This window comes from Euprymna scolopes, unplaced genomic scaffold, assembly GCF_053919585.1.
Source record: "Euprymna scolopes isolate OS-2025 unplaced genomic scaffold, ASM5391958v1 sca700, whole genome shotgun sequence".
NCBI classification, from domain to species: Eukaryota; Metazoa; Mollusca; class Cephalopoda; order Sepiida; family Sepiolidae; genus Euprymna; species Euprymna scolopes.
The window spans coordinates 17,501-27,500 of record NW_027633770.1 but is presented as its reverse complement, the minus strand read 5'-3'; the positions used below and the strand labels follow the sequence as shown (position 1 = coordinate 27,500).

Sequence of the window (10,000 nt, the reverse complement as noted above, 5' to 3'; positions counted from 1 at the left end):
CGCCGCACAACGGACCGCCGCGGCCCCTATGCCTTCGCCGCAAAGCGCGAACGGAGCGAACGCTACAGCCCCGTACCGGTTCCTCGCTTCGCGCGGGCACGGCCCGACCGACCCGGTCCTCGGAGCCAATCCTTCTTCCGAAGGTACGGATCCATTTTGCCGACTTCCCTTACCTACATTGATGCCATCGACGAGAGGCTGTACACCTTGGAGACCTGCTGCGGATGGTGGGTACGGACCGACTCGAGAGCTGCGAAAACCGGACCCGGATTTTCCAGGGCCGCCGAAAGCGCACCGGACGCCGCCCGAGCCGCGGCGCTCTACAGGTACCTTTTCCGTATCTCCGGACGAGCCGATTCCACGGACATGGTCCTTTACGAAGAAGAGAGAACTCTTCCCGGGGCTCCCGGCGACGTCTCCGGGCTCGCTTGCGTCACCGCGGTTTCGCCCGGGAAGCGACGGGCGCCGCCGACATCGCTGCCGACAGCGTCGCCACCCCCGGGCCCTCTCCGAGTCCGGGTTCGGGAATATTAACCCGATTCCCTTTCGACGGGAGGCCGGCCGCTTTGTTTTTGTTTGGCTTTTGATTCGATTCGATTCGATCGCTTTCACTTTCATAACGGATCCGGCGCCTTTCGGGAAGACTTTCGCCCGCGTCTTAGGACCGACTGACCCGTGCTCGACCGCCGTTGGCACGGAACCCTTCTCCACTTCGGTCTTCGAAGGTCTCGTTCGAATATTTGCTACTACCACCGAGATCTGCACCCGCGGTCGGCTCCACCCGGGCTCGCGCCCTAGGCTTCCGTGCTCGCCGCGGCGCCCTCCTACTCGTCGCGGCATCGTTTCGGCGCGAAAGTTCATCGCTCCTCGCCGCGACGGTCCGGCATCGGTCCGTCGCTCCAGCGCCATCCATTTTCGGGGCCGGTCGATTCGGCAGGTGAGTTGTTACACACTCCTTAGCGGATTCCGACTTCCGTGGCCACCGTCCTGCTGTCTATATCGACCGACACCCTTTCGGGGATCTCATGGGCGTCGCGTTAGGCACCTTAGCCGGACGTTTGGTTCATCCCACAGCGCCAGTTCTGCTTACCAAAAGTGGCCCACTTGGCACTCGCATTCGAGGTGACCAACCGCCCAGCGAAGCGTGCTGGCGGCGGCGGCCGGATGGGTCGGCTCCGTCGTTCGGGAGAGTCGGCCCGTTCCACCCGTTCCGAGTTCGAGAGTAGGTCGAGGCCGTGAACGGCCCCGGGGCCTCCAATCGTTCGCTTTACCGGATGGAATTGCGACGATCGAGCGCCAGCTATCCTGAGGGAAACTTCGGAGGGAACCAGCTACTAGACGGCTCGATTGGTCTTTCGCCCCTACACCCGGTTCCGACGATCGATTTGCACGTCAGAGGCGCTTCGGACTTCCACCAGAGTTTCCTCTGGCTTCATCCCGACCGGGCGTGGATCGCCATCTTTCGGGTCCCTGGTCGCTCGCTACGCCAGAGTCGGCCGAGTCGTACTCGGAAAAAGGGGAAACCGACCCGGGGGTGATGCGCCCGCGCGCAGCGCCTAAACTCGACGACAAAATAGGACTAGTTCAAGCCGCGGGATCTCACCGATGGGCGGAAGGAGGATATGGAAGCTGGCGCCCGGCAATTCCCCTTTTTGGAAGATGCGCCGGTCCCCTCTCGGGGAGGAGGGAAAAACAACCGCACGTCAGCCACGAGCCTTCCCTCTCCTATCTCTCTCGGGAAGAGAGAAAAAAGGAAAAGTTGCGGGCACCGCAGCAGCGACGGCGGAAGGCCGAAAAACGCCGCGCCGGCGGGATCGGGCACGGCTCGGAGGCGGGTGAGGCGAGGAGAAGACGACGGCACGAGACCGACGACACCCCCCGACGACCCCCGGACGACTTTGCCACGACACCTCTCCCGATCGACGCCCTCCTACACGCTCTCTCGCTTTCGCTTCGCCTTCGGGGTTAGTCAGAGGTGGCCCCTACGACTCGCGAACGGCCAGGACTCCTCGGTCCGTGTTTCAAGACGGGTCGGGTGGGTTGCCGATGCACGTCGCTGACCCGGGGTGGCGGGCGGCTCGAGTAAAAAAGCGTCGCCGAGCGACCTCTCCGGAAACGGAAACGGGCGCGGGCGGGGTTGCCCCCGACAAGAACCCGAAACGTCGGCGAGGTGCGTGACGGCGAGGCCGCGCCAGTCCTATCCCGCCTCTCATCGCGCACGCGCCCGAGACGGTGGGGCGCCTAAGGAGCGACACACAGAGTGCGTCGCCCGCACGCGACTTCCGGCGGGATCAAAACGGACCGGCTCGCCACGTGTAACGGATCGTGTCAGATTTCCTCCGTTCCCGGCAGAAAGGGGCAGTTACGTTCGCGGGCCCGACGGCCGGTGGCCCCCGACTTCACAAGGTGGGAAGACGGGGGTTTTCAGGGTGATGAAACGCCTGCCGCCTACGGAAAAAAACCCGCGTGTTCGACCTGCACGCCGGGAACGGGTCGCGACGACGGACCGGAGGGGAAGTGCGTCCGGTGCCGGCCGCGCGGAGTCGCGCCGAAGCGCCCGCGCCATGATTACGCCGAGCGATGATGAAGGGGACGGGTGCAGCGGAGTCGCGCGCGGAGGGAGCAGGAGGAAAGAAGAAGCGGCGGCGACGGATGCGGCGGGTTAGGGCCCGGCGGCAGCAGCGATCGAGAGGACGAGTCCCTCCGTCGCAGCCAACCGACGCAGCCACCTACCGACGCCGCGGTCGTCACCACGTTTCCCTTCCCGCTATCCACGCGGGCCCGTCTCCTTCGTCGGCGACGCGGGCACAAAAGCTGGAACCGCGGGGAACGAGTCCCCCGCGGACACGACGAACGACGACCTGTGCCGCGACGGCCTCTCTTTCAAGAACACACATCGAGTTTGGGCTCGAGCCTAGGCAGCACCGGACTGAGTCCCCCCGCGATCGCGGTGAGCGGTCCCACCCGTTTACCCCTGGGCGGTTTCACGTTCTCTTGAACTCTCTCTCCAAAGTTCTTTTCAACTTTCCCTCACGGTACTTGTCGACTATCGGACTCGTCCCGGTATTTAGCCTTGGATGGAGCTTACCACCCGATTTGGGCTGCGTTCCCAAGCAACCCGACTCTCGGATCGAAGGCCGTCGCTCGCCGTCCGCACCGAATGGGCCTGGCACCCGCCGCGGGCGGCCCCGATCGAGGGAACTCCGAACTATGCGAGACGAAAACGAACGGCTGCCTTCGACCCATGCGCCACACGTCCCGAAGCCTTTAACTTGCGACGGGATTCGGCGTTGGGCTTCTCCCGGTTCACTCGCCGTTACTAAGGGAATCCCGGTTGGTTTCTTTTCCTCCGCTTAGCGATATGCTTAAGTTCAGCGGGTCGTCTCGTCCGAGCCGAGGGCGGCGGTTTTTAGTAGAGTGTGGTGTTTGGAGGAGAGGAATCTCGATCGGTACCCTCCGTGTGACGACGGCTGGCCGATATAGCGCCCGTCCGACCGAAAATGAAGAAGCCAACAATTAAAAAAAGCGTGGGTCCTCCCCATCCGACGTTGCGTTGCCTACGACGCGGCCACCTTTTTACGGTGCGACGGCCGTGCTCGTCGCGCTGCTCGAGGCGTCGCTGAGAGACACCTTCATGAGGCAGAGAGCGAGACGAGCAGGCGGCGCTTACGTCGGCAGTCGGTTAGGTCGGTACTTTTTTTTGGTCTCCCTTCGGCTGCTTTCGGACAGACTCCTCCTGCTCCTCCTCCACAGTGTTTCTTCACGCGGTCGAAAAGGGAAAAGACTCCGCGGTCTGCCAGCGGGAGACGAAGGAGGAGGCCGGAGAGGGTTTTAAAAAAAAAAAAGACATTGAAAGGAGTCAATTCTTTTTTTATTTTTCTTCCCCCTCGTCACTCGCTCCTGCGACGTCCCGGTTACCACCGTGCCGAGGACCGGGCGGGCACGGGGACGGCAAGATGTCGTTTCGTTAACGGAGAAAGACATGTAACGTTCCGCCTCTCGACCGGACGTGGCCCCGAGACAAGGGATCTCGGGGCCGCAATGTGCGTTCGAGGTGTCGATGTTCACTGAGTCCTGCAATTCGCATCAGTTATCGCGGCTGGCCGCGCTCTTCATCGACGGACGAGCCGAGTGATCCCCCGTCCAGGGTTCAGCACTTGGTTTTTTTATATTAGTTTTTGTTTATATAGATTTAGTAGTGTGCGAGGAGGTCTGTGCGAGGAGGCGTGACGGCATTGCAATGTCGCGAGTAGTTTGTTTTTTTAGCTAGCGGCGGTGGCACAGCGGCTGCAAAAAAACAAAAAAAACGATAAAGCGGCGACAAGGCAAAGAAGAAGCGGCCATCACTTGCGGTGGGCGAAAAAACAAACAGGTGGTAAGACGCGGAAGCAAGCAAGAAGAGCTGGGGCTTTAAAAACCTCCGCGTCACCACAAATCTATCTCTCGCTCCGCCTTTTATAGGTTTGTTTGCGCGCATTCGAGGCGTTGACGCCGACAGACAGAGGAGGTAGGCCGGAAAACAACAAACCAGTCTCGAACGGGAAAACGGTAATGATCCTTCCGCAGGTTCACCTACGGAAACCTTGTTACGACTTTTACTTCCTCTAAACGATCGGGTTCGGTCGTCTTCTCCAGGCATCGAACGCCGAGGCGTAGATGCACGAGTGTCGTGACGGACACGTCGCGCACTGCCCGGCGGCGTCGTCGGCCAGATCCGAGGACCTCACCGGACCGTTCGATCGGTAGTAGCGACGGGCGGTGTGTACAAAGGGCAGGGACGTGATCGACGCGGGCTGTTGACCCGCGCCTACCGGGAATTCCTCGTTCACGGGGTTGGTTACAGGCCCCGATCCCTATCACGGGAGGTGGTTCAGAGGTTTCCCAACCCTCTCGGGCCGGGGCGAAGTCCCCGCTGATACCTCCAGTGTAGCGCGCGTGCGGCCCCGGACATCTAAGGGCATCACAGACCTGTTATCGCTCCGCCTCGTGTGGCTTTCTGCCACCCGTCCCTCTAAGAAGTGCGTGAGAAAACCGACCCGGACCCGAGCGCCACGGAGGACGCGAGCCCGCCGTAAAAATCACTGACATCGGCGCACTAGTTAGCAGGCCGGAGTCTCGTTCGTTATCGGAATCAACCAGACGGATCGCTCCACCAACTAAGAACGGCCATGCACCACCACCCACCGAATCGAGAAAGAGCTATCGATCTGTCAATCCTACCGGTGTCCGGACCGGGTGAGTTTTCCCGTGTTGAGTCAAATTAAGCCGCAGGCTCCACTCCTGGTGGTGCCCTTCCGTCAATTCCTTTAAGTTTCAGCTTTGCAACCATACTCCCCCCGGAACCGAACTCTGGTTTCCCGCAGGCTACCCGCCGGGTCATGGAAGCGAACGCCGGCGGATCGCCGGTCGGCATCGTTTACGGTCGGAACTACGACGGTATCTGATCGTCTTCGAACCTCCGACTTTCGCTCTTGATCGAGGAAAACGTGCTTGCCACACGCCATCGCTGCAGTTCGTCTTGCGACGATCCAAGAATTTCACCTCTAACGTCGCAATACGAGTGGCCCCGACCGCTCCCTTCGATCATTGCCTCGCCGTAGACGGAGACCGACAGACGTAGACGAGGCCCTCTTCCATCATTCCATGCTTATCGTATGCAAGCTTGAACAGCCCGCTCTGAGCACTCTAATTTTTTCAAAGTGAACGTACCGGCCGCCGCGGACACTCGGTTAAGAGCACCCTTGGAGGAGAAACCGCCGACCGCAACACGCGCGCAGACAAGACACGAAGCAGGGACTCGGAGCGGACCGGGGGGTTCAAAAAAAAAGAGGAACGCGCGGAAAGGGAGAGGGAGAGAAGCGCGGGGGTCAGAGTGCGGGGATGCGAATGAACGCACCCAAACACACACACGTAGCACCCCCCCGTTAGACTACTCCCGGAACCGAACCGACGACCACTTGTTTTTTTTTTCCCGGATCCCGATCACGACCTCCTCGTCCACCTCGCCGGCAGGACCGCGTGGCGGGTATGCTAGCGGTTGACACCGGCGGAAAGGGCCGGGAATGCGAACGGACGACCAAAGTCAACGACGGACGATGGCGCCGCCGCCCCGGGGCCGCTTGCGCGACCACGAACCCGAGTTCGGACTACGAGCTTTTTAACCGCAACAACTTTAATATACGCTACCGGAGCTGGAATTACCGCGGCTGCTGGCACCAGACTTGCCCTCCGGTTGGTCCTCGTTAACGGATTTGAAGTGTACTCATTCCGATCGCGGGGCCTCGACAGAGTCCCGCGTCGTTATTTTTCGTCACTACCTCCCCGTGCCGGGAGTGGGTAATTTGCGCGCCTGCTGCCTTCCTTGGATGTGGTAGCCGTTTCGCATGCTCCCTCTCCGGAATCGAACCCCGATTCCCCGTTACCCGTAGTAACCACGGTAGGCACTTAACCGACCGTCGACAGTTGATAGGGCGGACCCTCGAGAGACCCGTCGCCGGGCGTGAAAGCTCGTGCGATCGACCAGTGAGTTATCCAGAGTCACCAAAGCGGAGCGCGCCGCCCTATGAGCCCCGCCACCGAACGGACCCGCGAGCGGGAACGCCGACGACGGGAGGACGGAATGACGCGCATCGGTCTCAGTCTAATATGTAGCGCCGCGACCCGGAACGGCCGACGCGGGTGCCAGCGCGCGAGGCGTGGCGACGACGGCGCGCCGACCGATCGCGGCCTGTGTCACATGTATTAGCTCTAGAATTGCCACAGTTATCCATCGCCTCCGAGGAGGAATACGGTCCCGAGGATTAGGTCCGGTTCCTGAGCCATTCGCGGTTTCGCCCGTTCTAATGCGTGGCGTGAACTTACACTTGCATGGCTTAAGCTTTGAGACAAGCATATGACTACTGGCAGGATCAACCAGGTATCGTTGGAATTTGGGACTTTGTTTCGACAGAACGACAGACCGACCGACCGACCGACCGACATAAGACAGACAACTACAACGACGGGCACGTGTTTATTTATTTTTCGAGGGGGTTCGCCGTCAGAAGAAGCGCGCTGCCCGCGCTGATGGCCTCTTTTTTGTTTCTCCCCTGACTTGGACCGAGACCGAGACTCAAAGAACGAAAGCGACCAACGTCGACAACAACAACGACAACGGCACCCTTGACAGCGATACATACGACAAACGACAAGCAGCACGACGGCAGTGCACACGGACATCGAGGGTCAAGGTGCAGACTGAACTCGCCGAGGTCGTCGTCATCGTGGTCGCCATCGATTCCGTCTCGTCGTCGTCGTCGTCAACGTCCACGTCACAGCCGGCCGAGAAGAGAGAACAGACGACAGCGTCGACAACAACAACATCGACAACGGCACCCTTGACAGCGATACATACGACAAACGACAAACAGCACGACGGCAGTGCACACGGACATCGGAGGTCAAGGTGCAGACTGGAATCGTCGAGGTCGTCGTCATCGTGGTCGCCATCGATGCCGTCTCGTCGTCGTCGTCGTCGTCTTCGTCGTCGTCGTCGTCATCAACGTACCAACCGACCGAGACGAGAGAGCAAGCAACAACGTCGACAACAACAACGACAACGGCACCCTTGACAGCGATACATACGACAAACGACAAACAGCACGACGGCAGTGCACACGGACATCGGAGGTCAAGGTGCAGACTGAACTCGTCGAGGTCGTCGTCATCGTGGTCGCCATCGATGCCGTCTCGTCGTCGTCGTCGTCTCCGTCGTCGTCGTCGTCGTCGCCAACGTCAACGTCAACATCACAGCCGTCATCGGGGAGGAGCTGGACCAGGGCAGCGGCGGCGTAAATTTTCCCGTCACCTTCGTCGTCGCCTTCGTCGACCGACCGACCGACCGGCGTCGTGTTCGTGCTCGGAAAACCGAGGAGAGACAACGTGCACATGGCGCGTTCTCGCAAGCGGCTCCTCGGTCCGATTTTTTTGGGCGGCTTTTTCGAGCTTTTTTTTTTTTTTCTCACCCTTTCGTCCGTGCGACGGCGAACGTTAGGGGAAAAAAAAAAAAAAAAAAAAAAACGACAACAACGCGGCGGACCGGGCGAACAACATCGTCGACACACACGACATTGACGACCGGTCCCCCTTTTCACAATCGCATCGAGATAAAAACGAACGAGTCCGATTCGAGCACCGAGTCGCGAGCGGGAGGACTGTCGGTGCAAGTATCGATCACTGACGTGAGCGCTTCGCCGGACAGAGGATGGCTCATCCGGCAGCCGTGCAAATCGACGGTATGGGAAGAACGAACAAGAAGAGCAACGACTTGATCGGCGGCTTGGGAACTGCGGACGGTGAAAACGGGTTAATCGACTGCGACCACGACTGCTCGATCGATCTTCTTTGGCGCTAACAAAGGTGGAGGTGGCGCAAGAAGGGACTAGCGCTATCACCGTCCACGTATCAGAAGATGCGGCGGCAGACGTCGACGCTTATGCGTTGTCGGACGAGAAGTCGCTGCAGCACGTGTACCGCGAGCGGGACGTCCAAGGTTTTGCCAGACGGAAAGAAATCGGGTGTCAGCGAACGTTCACACGGCTGTGAGATCGGACGCTGACAGGAGTAGGAGGCGGCAGGCAGGCGGCGGTTACGGCGGCGGCGCCTGCTGCTGCTCATCCTCCTGTTTGCTGCGGCGACTTCCAGGACGGGAGAGCATCGAACAACGTACGTATGGTTACAAGGGGATCAGGATCTACATAGTGCATCCCCCGCGGCTATTTTTGTTTGTTTGTTCGCTCGTTCGTTAATTCGTTCGTTCGTTCGTTCGTTCGTTACAATGTACGTTTTTCCGTTCGACGGCGGCAGAGAGCGGCGGCGTTTCTCCCTAATCCGGAGGATTTATCGGTCGCACAGCGATGGGTCGTTCGGCCGATCATCGAAAGATTCGCAGGTAGTGGTTGAATGGCAGAACGGCAGCAACAACAGCGGCGGCTGAGAGCGGCGAACGCTGAGGCGGAAGCAGAAGCTGCAGCAAACGTATCGGCTAAACATGGTGGACATAGATATGGCTGACGACGCGGGTACCACGACGACTATGGAACCAGGAAAAGGAGCCGTTAGTTGTTCCAACATATCGTTCGACACGTCGAGCAGCCCTAGGTCCACGGAGAAGCACACACACGTACCACGTATTATAACCTAACGACGATGAGCGGGCGCACGGTTGGCAGGAACGAAGGCGGCGGATCAAAACAAGTTGGAGCGCGGCGACAGCGATAACGGTGACAGCCCTAGGCGGCGGAGATGCCACTTTCTGACGCCTTTGCGACAAGCCCGTAGAGACGTTCCGGACCACCACGAGGCAAAGAGTCGCTGCTCCGACGAACCGACACACCAAAGTGTGCTTCCTACCGAACATGTTTTATAAAACTTTCAAACTGGAAAACCCCAGAAATGGTGTTGGTATTCGTCCAGACCCACCTCCGACACCTGAAAATGGTGGTCAAAAAAAACGTCGATTATACGAAGCGACATTTCTGGTCGGCGATTTTCCAGTTTTACGCCTACTGCCACATGGGGATGTCGGTAGGCGTCGCAAAGTGCCTTCTCGACGCCTAGGCACACCAGGACTTTGTCATTTTTTTCCCCCTCGACATTCCTGGTCCGGTCTATTCCGATTTTACACCTACCGCCATGTGGGGGTGGCAGTAGGCGTCGAAAAGTGCCTTCTCGACCGCTAGCGACACCACTACTTTATCGAGCTCTGGAGGCCCGCACACCGACCCGGGGGCCGCGGAGTCGACCCCGGGGGCCTCCTGGCGTCGCCGCCGCTCACTTGGACGCCTTCCGCAACCTGTGGTCCCGCTCGGGGCCGCCGGGAGCCTCGCCGACCTGACCGGTGTCGGTAGGCGTCTGGAAGCGCCCGGCCGACCTGGACGAGGTCCCCCTGGCCCCCGGGGGACACCCCTTAGTTGGATGGGGGTGCTGTCCCGGGCACACATGCAACCCGCGGCCGCCTACC

The 10,000-nt window shown here is 59.9% G+C and overlaps 2 non-coding genes and 1 pseudogene across 2 annotated transcripts in view; all 3 read right to left on the bottom strand.

The window, feature by feature from the left end:
* The window catches only part of LOC145276092 (large subunit ribosomal RNA), a 5,721-nt gene extending 2,319 nt beyond the window's left edge, over positions 1-3,402 (bottom strand). Inside the window, exon 1 of the ribosomal RNA XR_013867834.1 lies at positions 1-3,402. This exon is cut by the window's left edge and continues 2,319 nt beyond it. This is a non-coding gene — a ribosomal RNA (large subunit ribosomal RNA).
* Positions 3,403-3,993: 591 nt separating this feature from the next.
* On the bottom strand, positions 3,994-4,151 carry LOC145276094 (5.8S ribosomal RNA). Its single transcript, XR_013867835.1, has one exon. It is a non-coding gene; the product is annotated as a 5.8S ribosomal RNA (ribosomal RNA).
* A 398-nt stretch (positions 4,152-4,549) lies between these two features.
* LOC145276095 (small subunit ribosomal RNA) lies at positions 4,550-6,919 on the bottom strand (annotated as a pseudogene).
* Between the last annotated feature and the right edge of the window lie 3,081 nt (positions 6,920-10,000).